This window comes from Ranitomeya variabilis, chromosome 3, assembly GCF_051348905.1.
Source record: "Ranitomeya variabilis isolate aRanVar5 chromosome 3, aRanVar5.hap1, whole genome shotgun sequence".
Classification (NCBI taxonomy): Eukaryota; Metazoa; Chordata; class Amphibia; order Anura; family Dendrobatidae; genus Ranitomeya; species Ranitomeya variabilis.
Window position 1 is genome coordinate 688079133 of NC_135234.1, and position 16307 is coordinate 688095439.

Below are 16307 nucleotides of genomic sequence, written 5' to 3' on the forward strand. Positions count from 1 at the left end.
GTAACCGTTCTCTACACAACTGACAACACTGGATCAACCATTCACAATAGATGTCACAGCTCACTTCCTCTCCTTCCCTTGACTTTTGCACACGCTTATTAGATGTTTCCATACAAAACCCGGTGGCAAAGTCGGTGTTCAGGTGAATTTCATGAAAGAACAGAAAGAATGAGTTTCGAGTAGCCCCAGTGGCCAGTGTGAAAACTTTAGGCTTTATAATTTTTTTTTAATTCAGATCGTGATATGAAAAATAAAAAAAAAAACATTAACAGAATAAGAAAAACATTTAACATAATATATGATATAAACAGTGGGTCCTTTTCTGATTATATATTCCCTTTAAAAAAGTTAATTAATTAGTTCCTTATTCCCTCCATTGCTCTGACCCCCTCATCCACTACAGCAGGGGTCCCAAGCCTTCACTTTTCTTACTGCTTGAGTGGTAGTTGAGCTTCTATGCATCTCTCCATGTAATGTCTTCTGTAAGCGCTCGACTGACACTTCATTAAACTATTCATTGCAGTTGTGGAGTTAGGCAAGTTGTAGACCTGTGCCCCCATTCTAGTGATTAGTGGGGGTCCTAGCAATGGAGCCTGAGGTAATCAAAGGCCTCTTTGCCATAAAGGAGAACACCAGTATTATAACTTGCATAAAGTAGGTGGGGAGGTTATTGTTTCCAATTTTGCTTTAGGACCCTGGAGGCTTCAGAGAAAACATAGTTTAAAGATCCGGCTTCTCCCAGCACCGCTCTAGATGATTGACAGGTTTATATCTAATCGAGAAGACCTATCAGTCAACTGCTGCATAGCGGGGAGAAGCTGGCCATGGATGGCGCCAGACTAGTGTAGTCTCTTCCTATTGTCACTGGATGGATCCCTAAACTGTTTTCTCTGAAATATAACATATGGCTATATGGAAATATGGCTGCTGCTATGATGTAGCCAGGCTCTGATTCATGCTGACCATTGGTTCTATTTCATGGATGACAGGTTCCCTTTAAAAAGGTCTTCCTCTACTATTACATCAAAATGAAATCGGTGAAGGTCCAACTCCAGGCACTCCCATCAATCAGAAGTGAAAAGTGCTGTAAACAGTGTGCGGAGCAGAACACCGCCGCCCCATCCTACTGTCCTAATATTGCATAGGAGCTGATCTGTAGGACTCCTTAGGCTCCACTAAGCAGTGTGACGGAGATAATGGGTGCCGCTCCATACGCTACTTATATCCGGCTGCTTCCAGAACTGGTAACAGCTGATCAGCGGTGGTGTTGGGTGTCGGGCCTGATATTAATCACCTAGGTCATCGAATAGTTGTAGAAATCCATTTTAGGCTACTCAGCTGTACAATGCCCTAGGCTGCCTCCTACTAATGCTGGCAGCACATTATATATCGGTAATATACCCAGCGTGTTCTGTACTCATATATGAAAGTCGGCTCATAACTTTATAGTCCTGGGTTAGGAATGATGAAGGTGATTTAATAGTTCTTAATTTAACACGCAATTATCCCGATGATATAAAAGACTAGGTGTGGGGATGACAGACGAGTTTTAACATGCCTGAAGAAGAAAATTGGAAGAGTAAAATATTAAAGCTCCTGTGTATTATGAATATTAGTCAGCACTCATAAATATTAGTCATGACAACTTAGGCATTATATTTAACCCATGGTAGTATAGATAGGCTAGAGAATGGGTACAGACCGGGGTACAGATATGACATCTTTTCAAAACTATCAATCTGTCATCTTGTATGGTATAGACTTAAAGGGACGCTATATTCAGAACATTACCCATTGTTTAAATCAAGTTATTTATATATATTTTTAATTTTGCAATGTTTTTTTCCCACATCACCACTAATGGGACAACTCCTTCTCAATCCCTATGTTTCCCTTTGTAAGCTAAGAACATTTATACTCACCTCCGGTGCAGGTGCTGTTCGGGCAGTAGCTCTTCCTAACAATTTCACGATTCCAGCGGCCAATCAGCGCTGGTTTCACTCTCCCCACCTTTGGACAAATCACATACATCTGGAGGAAGTGAGAGAGCAGCAGCCTGGACTTCCGCCAGATGTATGTGATTTGTTCGAAGGGATTGGCCACAGGGATCGCATAACATAACAATGTTAAGTGATCTCCGGGAGAGCCAGTGTGGATACCATTGGAACTGCACCAGCACAAAAAGTGAGTATAGGTGAAATAATTTTACAAAGACAAAACAGTGATTCAGAAGGTTTTTTTTTCGAGTAGTAGCATTTTTTTTAAATGTTGAAATTATGCAATACACTTACTATTAGGTTTTTTTTCTAGACTCTAATATCCTGTTGTTTCAGGAAATCCACTATGAGATTAGCAACAATGAACATGTTCTGACAATATCTTTTGTAGCATCTCATGATCATGTGCAAACGTCATTTTGAAGGAGGGGAGCAGGGTCAGCTGTGACATCACCTACTGTAAATAGCTGGATCCTGTGTTAGCAGCTGTGTATGGAGGTGTTACCTGTCATTATAATCCTGCCTCTTTGATAAGGAATGAATACTTAAACATGGAGTATATAGTCCAAAATATAATTCAATAATGACTTTATTAAACATACACAAGGCATTTACAAATAAAAGGACATGTATCAGTTCAAAGTCAATTAGAGCAAAGGATCGGATAGAAAAGAGAATGTATCACATACATTGTAAGGGCAGGGGGAGCACCAAATTTAGTAAATAACTTTATAAAGTGCCAGGGCTACAATACTTCATATATATGGGAAAGAATTGCAGACAGTTAATTGTCTATTTAATAAACAAGACTATATGTACGATATATACTAGATTGTAAGACATGTCATAGTCAGCATTAACATTGCACCCATACATACATCCACTATAAGCTTTTACCCATAATTCCCCACCACACCAGCAGCCCCCATTCTATGGCCCCCTAAGGAAGCCAACGCGAAACGAGCGTTGAGGCTGCTGGCGTGGTGTCACATGTGGGGATTTATGGGTGAGAGCCTATAATGGATGTATGTATGGGTGTAATGGTAATGCAGACTAGAAAGTTTGATTGTAAAATAGCCTCAGTGGTCAGTGTAAAAATTACAAGATTGCAAATTTTCTTTTTTTAATAAGATTTTTTTTCTTTAATAAGTACACAGAAAACCTGTTTTAAACAGTGGGTCATTTTGTGAGATCACACTCCAATATTATGTTGCATCTCAGTAAATAATGGAATATTACCAGGGGCTGGTATGCACTTTTCAGCCTGGGGGGAAATCACAATGCAGTGGCCCTCGAGTTGCAGTGGCCCACCTCTGCCCTGCTTATCTCTGACCGCTGCATTAAAGCAGCAGAGATAACAAGCTTATAAAACAGGCTGGTATAAAGATATGGGAACAGAACGGAGCTTGCTGCATAGATATGGGAGCATAACCGAGCTTACTGCCTACATAGATACTATAACAGAAGCAAGCTGACTACATAGACACGAGAACAGAAACATGATTAGTATGTACATAAGGGAACTTCAAAGGAGCTTACTACAGAGATATGGGAGCAGAACCGAGCTTACTACAGAGCAGTAGTGTTGCTACCGCGGGGACAGAGGGGGCGGTTGCCCCGGGCCCCACACTCTGAGGGGGGCCATCCAGAGCTACATTACTGTAACTGTATCTGCGTGCACAGCATGTACACAGATCTCCCTGCACTGCCGCATGACAGCTATGGGGCCCTTGAGCAGAAGGAGGGGCCTGGTGCCAGCTGTGGCTTCCCCTAAACACAATCGCAAGTTCAACTGTATGGACTAGATGCCGATGCAGCTGACAGCATTGATGAAAGTGGGAGCATCACACTCCCTTTTCCATCATCCCCCTATCAGCATCTGATGTCACTGATGCAGACACTGACAGCGGGCACAATGACATCACTACTCGGTGCCAGACACGTATGGGCGCTCGGAGCAGCGAAGGAGATGGGTGTATTCTATTATTTTTCTTTGGGGGTGCTTTATATTATATAGAGTCTGCCTATGGGGTGTGCATTATACTATATAAAGTCTGCCTATGGGGGGCTGCATTATACTATATAGACTCTCCCTATGGGGTACATGATGATATGTAGAGTCTGCCTATGAGGGGTGCATTATATTATATAGTCTCCCTATGGGGGTGCATTATTCTATTGAGGCCTATAGGGGGTGCATTATATTATATGGAGTCTGTCTATGGGGGTGAATTATACTATAGAGTCTGCCTATGGGGAGTGTATTATATTATACAGCGTCTGCCTATGGGTGTTGCATTATACTGGAGTCTGCCTTTGGGGTGTGCATTATACTATATAAAGTCAGCCTATGGGGGGTGCATTATACTATATAGACTCTCCCTATGGGGTACATGATATTATGTAGAGTCTGCCTATGAGGGGTGCATTATATTATATAGTCTCCCTATGAGGGTTCATTATTCTATTGAGGCCTATAGGGGGTGCATTATATTATATAGAGTCTACCTATGGGGGCTGCATTATACTATAGAGTCTGCCTATGGGGAGTGTATTATATTATACAGCGTTTGCCTATGGGTGTTGCATTATACTGGAGTCTGCCTATGGGGGCTGCATTACACAATATAGAGTCTGCCTATAGGGCATACATTATACTATAGTCTCCCTATGGGGGGTGCATTACACAATATAGAGTCTGCCTATGGGGGTGCATTATACAATATAGAGTCTGCCTATAGGGATACATTATACTATAGTCTCCCTATGGGGGGTGCATTACACAATATAGAGTCTGCCTATGGGGGGTGCATTATGCTACAGAGTCTACCTATGGGGGGTGCATTATACTATAGTCTCCCTATGGGGGGTGCATTACACAATATAGAGTCTACCTATGGGAAGTGCATTATACTATAGTCTCCCTATGGGTTGTGCATTATACAATATAGAGTCTCCCTATGGGGATGCATTATGCAATATAGAGTCTGCCTATGGGGGGGTGCATTACACAATATAAAGACTATAAACCAAAAGAAAAACAAAAATACCCCTAAAATGTAACTTTTAATATTCCTGGGTAAAATTACCCTTATTATAGGGTCAGGAGACAATAACAGCCTAAACAGTATATCTTATCAATATAAACAATACTAAAAAAGGATAGAGGCTAATATGGTGAGGAGGTGATCTCTCACTTACTCACCCTACCTCAAAGCGGAGGCTGGCACTCTAAGTTCGACATGGCGCCCCGCTCACCGACGGCTCTCTCTTGAGACCCTAAAGGGAACTTTACAAAGAAACCACCACCGACACCAAATATTACCTAAAGTGCAAATGTGCTTACAAAGTTCTAGGTCAAAACTGCAGCAGTCTTTTTTAGGTAAATCCCACATTGTTTCAGGGTTTAATAGTTTTTGGACCCTGATGCCTTTTATACTAGGGGTGCAACTGTGTATCATATCAGAGACAGGGATAAATCTCAAAATTGCAATAGCTATTATAGTTTCAATAATACCCCTCCTTTTGTTAACCTCTTATCTAATAATACACAAGAGAGGATAGAGGGAGCAAAAAAAATAGCATATCTGTGCATTTTCAGGGTGTAATGATTCTATTCCCTTAATGCATATATCTCCTAGCTCTTATAATAAAACTGATGCAGAGAAATAATCATTAATAATCATATCTTCACAGTGGTCAAAGAGAAATAAGGATGTACTCATCCAATTTATCGCCCACCCTGACGTGTTTCCCCCAGGACAGTACACTAGGGTTCATCAGGGGAAGGAACAGGGCTTCTCCCAGTATGAGGCAGCTATAATATGCCACGTCTCGTTGTGACCGCTTGCAATGAAGGGCTACAAATACAATATAGAGACTGCCTATAGGGGTGCATTATACTATAGAATCTGCCTATGGGGGATGCATTATATTATAGAGTTTGCCTAAGGGGGTGCATTATATTATATAAATTCTGCCTATGGGGTGAATTATACTATACAGAGTCTACCTATTGGGGGTGCATTATACTATACAGAGTCTCCTTATGGGGGTGCATTATACAATATAGCATCTCCCTATGGGGGTGCATTACACAATATAGAGTCTGTCTATGGAGAGTGCATTATGCAATATAGAGTCTCCCTAAAGAGGGCTGCATTATACAATAGAGTCTGCCTATGGGGTGTGCATTATACAATAGAGTCTCCCTATGGGGGTAAATTATACAATACAGAGCTTCCCTATGGGGGGTACATTATACAATATAGATTCTCCCTATGGAGGGTGAATTATACTGTAGAGTCTCCCTATGGGGGGTGCATTATACTATATAGAGTCTGCCTATGGGGGTGCATTACTCAATATAGTGTCTGCCTATGGGGGTGCATTATGCTATAGAGTTTACTTATGGGGAGTGCATTATACAATGTAGAGTCTCCCTATGGGGGTGCATTATACAATTTAGCATCTCCCTATGGGGGTGCATTACACAATATAGAGTCTGACTATGGGGGCTGCATTATGCAATATAGATTCTCCCTAAGGGGTCTGCATTATACTATAGAGTCTGCCTATGGGGAGTGTATTATTATTTATTATTATTTATTGTTATAGCGCCATTTATTCCATGGCGCTTTACATGTAAGGAGGGGTATACATAATAAAAACAAGTACAATAATCTTAAACAATACAAGTCATAACTGGTACAGGAGGAGAGAGGACCCTGCCCACGAAGGCTCACAATATTATACAGCGTCTGCCAATGGGTGTTGCATTATAGTGGAGTCTGCCTATGAGGGGTGCATTATACAATATAGAGTCTGCCTATTGGAGATACATTATACTATAGTCTCCCTATGGGGGTGCATTACACAATATAGAGTCTCCCTTTGGAGGGTGCATTGTACTATAGAGTCTGTCTATGGGGGGTGCTTTATACTATATAGAGTCTGCCTATGGGGTGCATTAATCAATATAGAGTCTGCCTATGGGGGTGCATTATTCAATATAGAGTCTGCCTATGGGGGGTGCATTACACTATAGAATCTGCCTATGGGAGTGCATTATACAATATACAGTCTGCCTATGGGGGATGCATTATACAATATTGAGTCTGTCTATGGGGAATGTATTATACAATATAGAGTCTGCCTATGGAAGTACATTACACTATTTGAAGGCCTATGGAGAGTGCATTATACTATGTAGAGTATGCCTATGGGGAATGCATTATACTATACTATAGAGGCCAATAGTAGTGCATTATACTATATGGAGGCCTATGGGGAGTGCATTATACTATATAGAGAACTATCTGGTGAATTATACTAAATGCAGGCTATCTAGGGACTTGGAGCAATCAAACAGTTTGGGGGCTACTAAGTTGTCAGTATACTGTGTTGTGGTACTATACAATGAGGGGGCATTTAACTGTGCATAAGAGAGCATCATACTGTGTATAGGGGGTTGTACAGGGGGGAGACTCGGGACATTATTAAATGTAAAGTGGGCACTTATTGTTATAGAGGAACTCAGGTTATTGTGACTGTCAAAGGGGCACATAGGGCATTATTACTTTTTAGGGGACAATATGTGGGCACTGTTTTCTAGGGCACTTGCAAACGGCAATACTATATTCTAAAGGGTTGAATTTAGAGGGCACACAGTACCACATAGCAGGTGCAGTAATAGGGTCACATACAGCAGCAGCGGCTCAGTATTGTGGTATCAGCAGGATGAGGAGTTTGTGTAGGATGGGACAGTCCCATTGGGGACAGTGCTGAAAATGTGAAATGTGTATTTGTTGTAATCTCTGCAGCTGAATCATGGCTGTAAGAAGTTGTCCTGTCGGTCTGGGCAAGATGGGAAAGACGTGAAAAGTGAAAGATTCCATAGCAAAGAACATCATCTGTAAGTCACCCTCTATAACTGTGCTGTAATCTCTTATATGTTCTGTAGGACTGGTATCTACCACTGACCATAAGGCGGTAATATCAATAATGGTCTTTGTATAGAGATTATTTTCAGCATGGTCATCTGCTGAGGTTCTCCTCCATTATTAGGGTGCGTCACCCATTTGTAATCAAGGTTACCTGGTTAGGGGCCCACTCAGAAGTTTTGCTCCCCTGAACCGAAACCCTAGCTACACCTCAGGAATCGGATCACAGTAAACTGCTCAAATCCAGATCAGAATTTGAGCCGATTGTCATTACCGCAATCGGCCTGATTCTCGCCCATAATAGAATCATCACACATGTGACCATAGCCAACCAAATCATGTAATCCATTTGCATGTCAGGAAACTTATAACTCAAAAGTTTTGCCTCCCTGAACCAAAACCCTAGCTATGCCTCTGCTACAGAGATATGGGAGCAGAACAGAGCTTACTAGAGAGATGTATGCAAATTGCCTCTTCTGAGAAAAAGAGGACTTAACTCTATAGCGCCACCTGTTGGAAGTAGCGATCCTACAAGTCACAATCAACCCTTTAACGAGTCGTGCAATATGACTTAGGATAAAAGCCAAATCGGTATCTCAATTCGCAGACACGGTGTTTCGGGCTGTTGGCCCTCGTCAGTGCGAAGCATGAGAACTGATTTGGCTAGGTGAGAAGCTCTGGACTGGGGTCTAAGGGGTAACGTTTCTCCTTATGGAGAGTGACATACCAGCTAGCTTGTCAAGGTAAGGAGGCTTATTCGCCGTGCAATGCTCCTCTGGGAATTTAAATATGCAATTTGCCTCTTCTGAGAAAAAGAGGACTTAACTCTATAGCGCCACCTGTTGGAAGTAGCGATCCTACAAGTCACAATCAACCCTTTAACGAGTCGTGCAATATGACTTAGAGACTTAGAGAGATGACTTAGAGAGATGTAAGAACTGAAAGGAGCTTACTACAGACATATGGGAGCCGAACCGAGCTTACTAGTGAGATATAAGAATTGAAAGGAGCTTACTACAGAGATAAGGGAGCAGAACCGAGCTTACTACAGAGATAAGGGAGCAGAACCGAGTTTACTACAGAGAAAAGAGAGCAGAACTGAGCTTACTACAAAGATGAGGGAGTAGAACCGAGCATACTACAGAAATAAGGGAGCAGAACCGAGATTACTACAGAGATAAGGGAGCAGAACCGAGCTTCCTACAGAGATAAGGGAGCAGAACCCAGCTTACTACAGAGATAAGGGAGCAGAACCGAGTTTACTACAGAGAAAAGAGAGCAGAACCGAGCTTACTACAGAGATAAGGGAGCAGAACTGAGCTTACTACAGAGATAAGGGAGCAGAACAGAGCTTACTACAGAGATAAGGGAGCAGAACAGAGCTTACTACAGAGATAAGGGAGCAGAACAGAGCTTATTACTACAGAGTTAAGGGAGCAGAACAGAGCTTAATATAGAGATAGGGGAGCAGAACAGAGCTTACTACAGAGATAGGGGAGCAGAACCAAGCTTACTACAGAGATAAGGGAGCAGAACTGAGCTTACTAAATCTACTACATAGACACGGGAACAGGACCAAGCTTACAGCACACATATGGCTCCAGAATCTAAATTACTACATCATTACAGTACCAGAACCAAGCTTACTGCTTAGATATGGTACCAAATCTGAGCTTACCTACTAACATACATACAACTCCAGAAACTCGAACATGTAAACACACAGTACGATGGGAGCATTGCTAGGGTCCTAAAAAGATTAAGGGCCCAAGCCCCAAAGTGCATGTCTCCCAAAAAGACCCCTTATAGCCATTTAAAATAGCATCTATCTATCTATATAAATATATATATATCTATATATATATAGATATATATATATATATATATATATATATACACACACACACAGTATACCATTTAAAATAGCATCAATCTATACACACACAGTATACCACTGTTGCTAACCAAAAACACACAATGCAAAGACCTATATTATCAAAATTACTACTATAAAAGACCAAAACAATATGGCTACACAATGCCCACCACCATCACCACTACACAGCGAGTACATAATACAGTATAATATGACCATTACTTCTACATAACACTATATACAAAGACCAATGATATCACCATACACCTTCTACTACATAATGAATGAAACAGATTAAGCTGCTAAAAAGAGCAATATTACCACCTTACAGTAACCATATATTGGTAGATACGAGTTCCGCAGAACATAGAAGTGATTACAGTACAGTTATATATAGTAACTTACAGCTGTCGTTCTTTCAGATTCGGGGCTTTCATTTTTCCCGTCTTTTCCATCTGGCCCAGACCTCCATTACCACTTCTCCAGCCAGGACTTGTCTGCACAGATTACAACAGAAACACATTTGACTTCTCACATTTGCAGCGACATCTCTATCTATTCCCAACCTACAAAAACTCCCCACTCTGCGTGCACCTGCGGTGTGAAAAAATGTGTAATTACTAGGATTACTAGCTCCCCCCAAAATGAAAGTGTCCCATAGAAAGTAATAATGCCCTGTATGTTCCTTTGAAAGATATAATATTCCAAACGCCCCCTTCCAGCAACAAATACCCTTGATTGTTGATTGTCCACTTAAAGTTAACAATGCCCCCCCAAAAGAAAATGGAACCTGAGTGCCCATATCAAAGCTAATAATGTCCCCATTTATAACAAGTAATGTCCTCTGCATGCCCACACAGCTCTGTAAATACAGAATGATGGTCCTACAGTCCCCAATACACAATATGATGGTCCCCAAAGCCCTTTATTACATTGAGGACCCCAGAGCTCCTATATATAGTAAAATGGCTACATAGCCCCTATAAACAATATGATGTCCCCACTGCCTCTATATATAGTATGAAGGACCCCACTTCCCCATATATATTATGAAGGTCCTCACTGCCCCATATATATAATATGATGGCCCCACTACTCCCCACATATATAGTACTAGATGGTGGCCCGATTCTAACGCATTGGGTATTCTGGAATATGTATGTAGTTTATTTATGAAGTTTTCAGAATAATGCAATTTATGCACAGGATTCGGCTGGCCGGGCGCGACCAATTAGCGAAGCGTTGTTTAAATTTCACGCTAATTCCCAGCCGGACTGCACCTGTCGCTGATTGTTCGCGGCCAGCCGGGCGTGACCAATCAGTGAAGCCAGGGCCGGCTCCAGGTTTTTGAGGGCCCCGGGCGAAAGAGTCTCAGTGGGCCTCCCTCTTTAACACATACCACGATTCATGATGCACAGATACAGCAGAGAAATATACAACCAAGTAGCATATAACACAGCCCACGTAGCATATAGCATAGACCACGTAGTATATAGCACAGGCCACATAGTACACAGCCACGTAGCATATAGCACAGCCATGTAGTATATAGCACAGCCCAAGCAGTAAATAGCACAGCCCACGCAGTGTATAACACAGCCCACGTAGTATAAAGCACAGCCCACGCAGTGTATAACACAGCCCACATAGTATATAGCACAGCCCACATAGTATATAACACAGCCCACGCAGTGTATAACAGCCCACGTAGTATATAGCACAGCCCACGCAGTGTATAACACATCCCACGCAGTATATAGCACAGCCCACGTAGTATATAACACAGCCCACGTAGTATATAACGCAGGCCACGTAGTATATAACACAGTCCACATAGTATATAACACAGCCATGTACTATATAGCACAGCCACGTAGTATATTGCCCAGCCATGTACTGTATATTGCACAGTTACATAGTATATAGCACAGCCCACATAGTATATAACACAGCCACGTAGTATATAGCACAGCTCACGTAGTATATAGCACAGCTCACGCAGTATATAACACAGCCATGTAGTATATTGCCCAGCCACGTAATATATTGCACAGCTACGTAGTATATAGCACAGCTCGCATAGTATATAGCATAGCGGCATAACGCAGTCATTAACCCTGTGTGAGCGCTGACTGGAGGGGAGTATGGAGGGGGCACTGACAAAGAGTAGGAAGGGGCGAATTCGCGGCTGGACTGTGCCCGGGATTTCCATGACAGACAGACAGACAGATGGAAGTGACCCTTAGACAATTATATATATACTGTAGATGATGGTCCGCACTGCAACATATATATAGTATGAGGGTATGTGTACACGTTGCGGATTCCATTGCGGATTTTTCCACCCGGATTCTGACAAATCCACAGATTTTGTGCGGAATTCGCCTGCGTTTTTACACCTGCGGATTCCTATAAAGGAATAAATGTAAAACGCTGTGGAATTCGCACAAAGAATTGACATGCTGCGGAAAATAAACCGCAGCGTTTCAGTGTGGAATTTTCAGCAGCATGTGCACTGCGCATTTGGTTTTCTATAGGTTTACATGGTACTGTACACCGCATGGAGAGCCAAATCCGCTGCGGATCCGCAGCCAAATCCGCAACGTGTGCACATACCCTGATGGTCCCAGATCTCCCCGTATATATAGTAGGATGGACCCAGTTCCCCCATATATACAGTATGATGGCACCAGTCCCCCCCATATATCCACTACGGTTCCAAAGTTTAGGGTCACCCAGACAATTTTGTGTTTTCCATGAAAACTCATACTTTTATTAATCAAATGAGTTGCCAAATTAATTTAAAATCTAGTCCAGACAATGACAAGGTTCGAAAAAAAGATTTTTATTTGAAATAATAATTTTCTCCTTCAAACTTTGCTTTCGTCAAAGAATGCTCCCTTTGCAGCAATTACAGCATTGCAGACCTTTGGCATTCTAGCAGTAATCTGGAGAAATTTCACCCCATGCTTCCAGAGGCCCCTCCCACAAGTTGGTTTGGCTTGATAGGCACTTGTTGCGCACCATATGGTCAAGCTGCTCCCACAACAGCTCAATGGGGTTGAGATCTGGTGACTGCGCTGGCCACTCCATAACAGATAGAATACCAGCTGCCTGCTTCTTCCCTAAATAGTTCTTGATTAATTTGGAGGTGTGCTTGGGATCATTGTCCTGTTGTAGGATGAAATTGGCTCCAAACAAGCACTGTCCACAGAGTATGGCATGGCATTGCAAACTGGAGTGATAGCCTTCCTTATTCAAAATCCTTTTTACCTTGTACAAATCTCCCACTTTAACAGCACCAAATCAACCCCAGACCATCACATTGCCACCACCATGCTTGACAGATGGCGTCAGGCACTCTTCCAGCATCTTTTTAGTTGTTCTGCATCTCACAAATGTTCTTCTGTGTGATCCAGACACCTCAAACTTGGATTCATCTGTCCATAACACTTTTTTCCAATCTTCCTCTGTCCAATGTATGTGTTCTTTTGCCCATATTAATCTTTTCCTTTTATTAGCCAGTCTCAGATATGGCTTTTTCTTTGCCACTCTGCCGTGAAGGCCAGCATCCTGAAGTCGCCTCTTCACTGTAGACGTTGACACTGGCGTTTTGCGTGTACTATTTAATGACGCTGCCAGTTGAGGACCTATGAGTTGTTGATTTCTCAAACTACAGACTCTAATGTACTTGTGTGATGCCCCAGGGTCCTTGTTGTCACAGTGGCATTGCTTTCCTCACGGCGAGAGTGATGTCACGCTTGGAAGCAAGGGAAGATCTTTTCTATCAGGTATTCACAATGCACACAACATGTTTACACTCCAGGTCAGAAGGGGGAGCTCTGAACCTGGTTTTCAGGGGAACTTCCCTATTTATACATTCTGGCTTGGAGGGAAAGCAGTCAATCAGTCAGTCGGTCCAGAGAGACCAATAGAGAAGGAAGTCTGTCAGAGGGACAGAGCAGAGTGAGTGAGGAGAAGGGGAAAGGCCTGATAGTAGACTGAAGCAGTCTGAGGCCAGAAGGAGAGTTGAAGAAAGCCAGAAAGGAGCTTTTTATCGAACTTCAGCTGAGGCGGAGCTGGTATGATAGGAGAATAGCTGAGCAGACATGGGGGTCTCCTGGCAGGAAGAGGAAAGAAGAGAGACGTGTGCGGGGCCGTGCAGCCAGAGGTGCTGCAACTCCTGGACAGAGAAACAGAGAAGGAAGAACAGTGTAAAGTGAGCATGCAGGAGAGCGAATCGCAGGCGAGTAACACCAGGGGGAGGCCAGCAGCGTATGTGCTATCTCCCTGTGGAGCGCAGATTCCCAGTAGCTGAGGTTGTGTCAGACTCTAGGAGGCACAGCAGAAACTGGCAGGACAGCTGGATTATTACAAGTAACCTGTCTGCCCTAATACCCAGGTGACACATAGAGCCCAGGTCGTGATAGAGACCCTGTGAAACGGCTCGAGCCACCTGTTATACAGGTTTGTGTCTTAACCTTCATGGAGGACAGAGAGAACTGTGAGCACCTTGCCAGAAGCCATAGGCATTAAGAGACTACAACACCACCACGCTAATAGGAAGGCTTCTAACTCCACTTGGTAAAGGGGACTCTGAACTTGCTTCCAAGCCGGCCGGACCCTGCCTGTACCTGTGATCTGGTGCCCTGGACTGCGGTTGCCTGAAGCCTTCAGTAAACCAGGTAAAAAGACTGCAAACCTGTGTCCTCCGTTCTTTACTGCACCACTCACCATCCTCTATCTACACACCGGGAGCCCTGGGGACCTACTTCACCTGTGGGAAGTCACACCATCTTAGCTGCCATAACATCACCCCAGAAGACCCCTTTAAGCAGCGTCGGTCACTACTGACCAAAAACCACAGGTGGTGTCACGAACACAAACTTTATTCAAAACCCCTTTAAAGACTTTCTCTTTAACATGGGCGCCCAGGGCCATGGACCGGGTCGCCGACACCATCCGCTTTTAAGCTGACCTGACCTGGTACCGAGTACCCCACGGCCCTGGCAAGCGTTCCACTTGTCTTGTTGCTCAGTTGTGCAGCGGGGACTCCCACTTCTCTTTCTACTCTGGTTAGAGCCTGTTTGTGCTCTCCTTTGAAGGGAGAAGTACACACCGTTGTAGAAGACCTTCAGTTTCTTGTCAATTTCTTGCATGAAATAGACTTCATTTCTAAGAACAAGAATAGACTGTAGAGTTTCACATGAAAGTTCTTTTTTTCTGGCCATTTTGAGAGTTTAATGGAACCAACAAATGTATTGCTCCAGATTCTCAACTAGCTCAAAGGAAGGTCACGTTTATAGGTTCTCTAATCAGCCAAACTGTTTTCAGCTGTGCTAACATACTTACATAAGGGTTTTCAAGGGTATTCTAACCATCCATTAGCCTTTTTACACAGTTAGCAAACACAAAGTACCATAAGAACACTGGAGTGATGGTTGTTGGAAATGGGCCTCTATACACCTATGAAGATATTGTATTACTAACCAGACGTTTGCAGCTAGAATAGTCATTTACTACAATAACAATGTATAGAGCGTATTTCTGAATCATTTAATGTTAGCTGCAGTGGAAAAAACTGTGCTTCTATTTAAAAAATAAGGACATTTCTAAGTGACCCTAAACTTTGGAACGGTAGTGTATAGTATGATGGCCCCAGTTCCCCCATAAATATATAGAATAGGCAACTTCTCCTCAGTCTTGTCCAGTCCAACACAGGTAATATTGTTTGCCAGAGCAATTTGAGGCTCAAGTTTCTGCAGGATTGGCATGGCACCGGTGATGGCCACAGACGAGATACTACTCACACTTATCTCTGCAATGACACATACAGACTTCAGGTAGGGATGGTGGTCTTTAGTGGTCACGTAGGAAGAGGACACCATGTCATATGTTGAGCTCACCAATGGGAGGTTTATCAGCCTTACCACCACGTTCTGTTGCTTCTGCACCATCTCAGCCATGTTGCTAAGTGAAACCGTGTGCTCTGCAGAGAGGAGGAAGGGAGGATGGCCCCACTTCCCCCCATATATATAGTAGAATGGCCCCAGTTCCCCCATATATATAGTATGATGGCCCCAGTTCCCCCATATATATATACAGTAATGGGATGGACTCAGTTCCCACATATATATAGTAGGATGGACTCAGTTCCCCCATAAATGTAGTATGATGGCCTCAGTTCCCCCGTATATATAGTAGGATGGCCCCAGTTCCACCATATATATAGTAAGATGGCCCCACAGCCCCTTCATATAAAAAATAATGAAGTTTATGTTCACCTCATCCTGATTCCCAGCACCGCAGCCTCCGTCCTCTCTTCTGGTCTGCAGAGCGGCACGAGCAGGGGCGTAACAACCGCGGTCGCAGGGGTCGCAGCTGCGACGGGGCCCGGAGTGCTTAAGGGCCCGCCCAGTGCAGCAGACTGGGCAGGCCCCTAAGAACTCTGAGCTACAAAATGGGCCGGCGGCCCTTTAAATAAACCTTCTT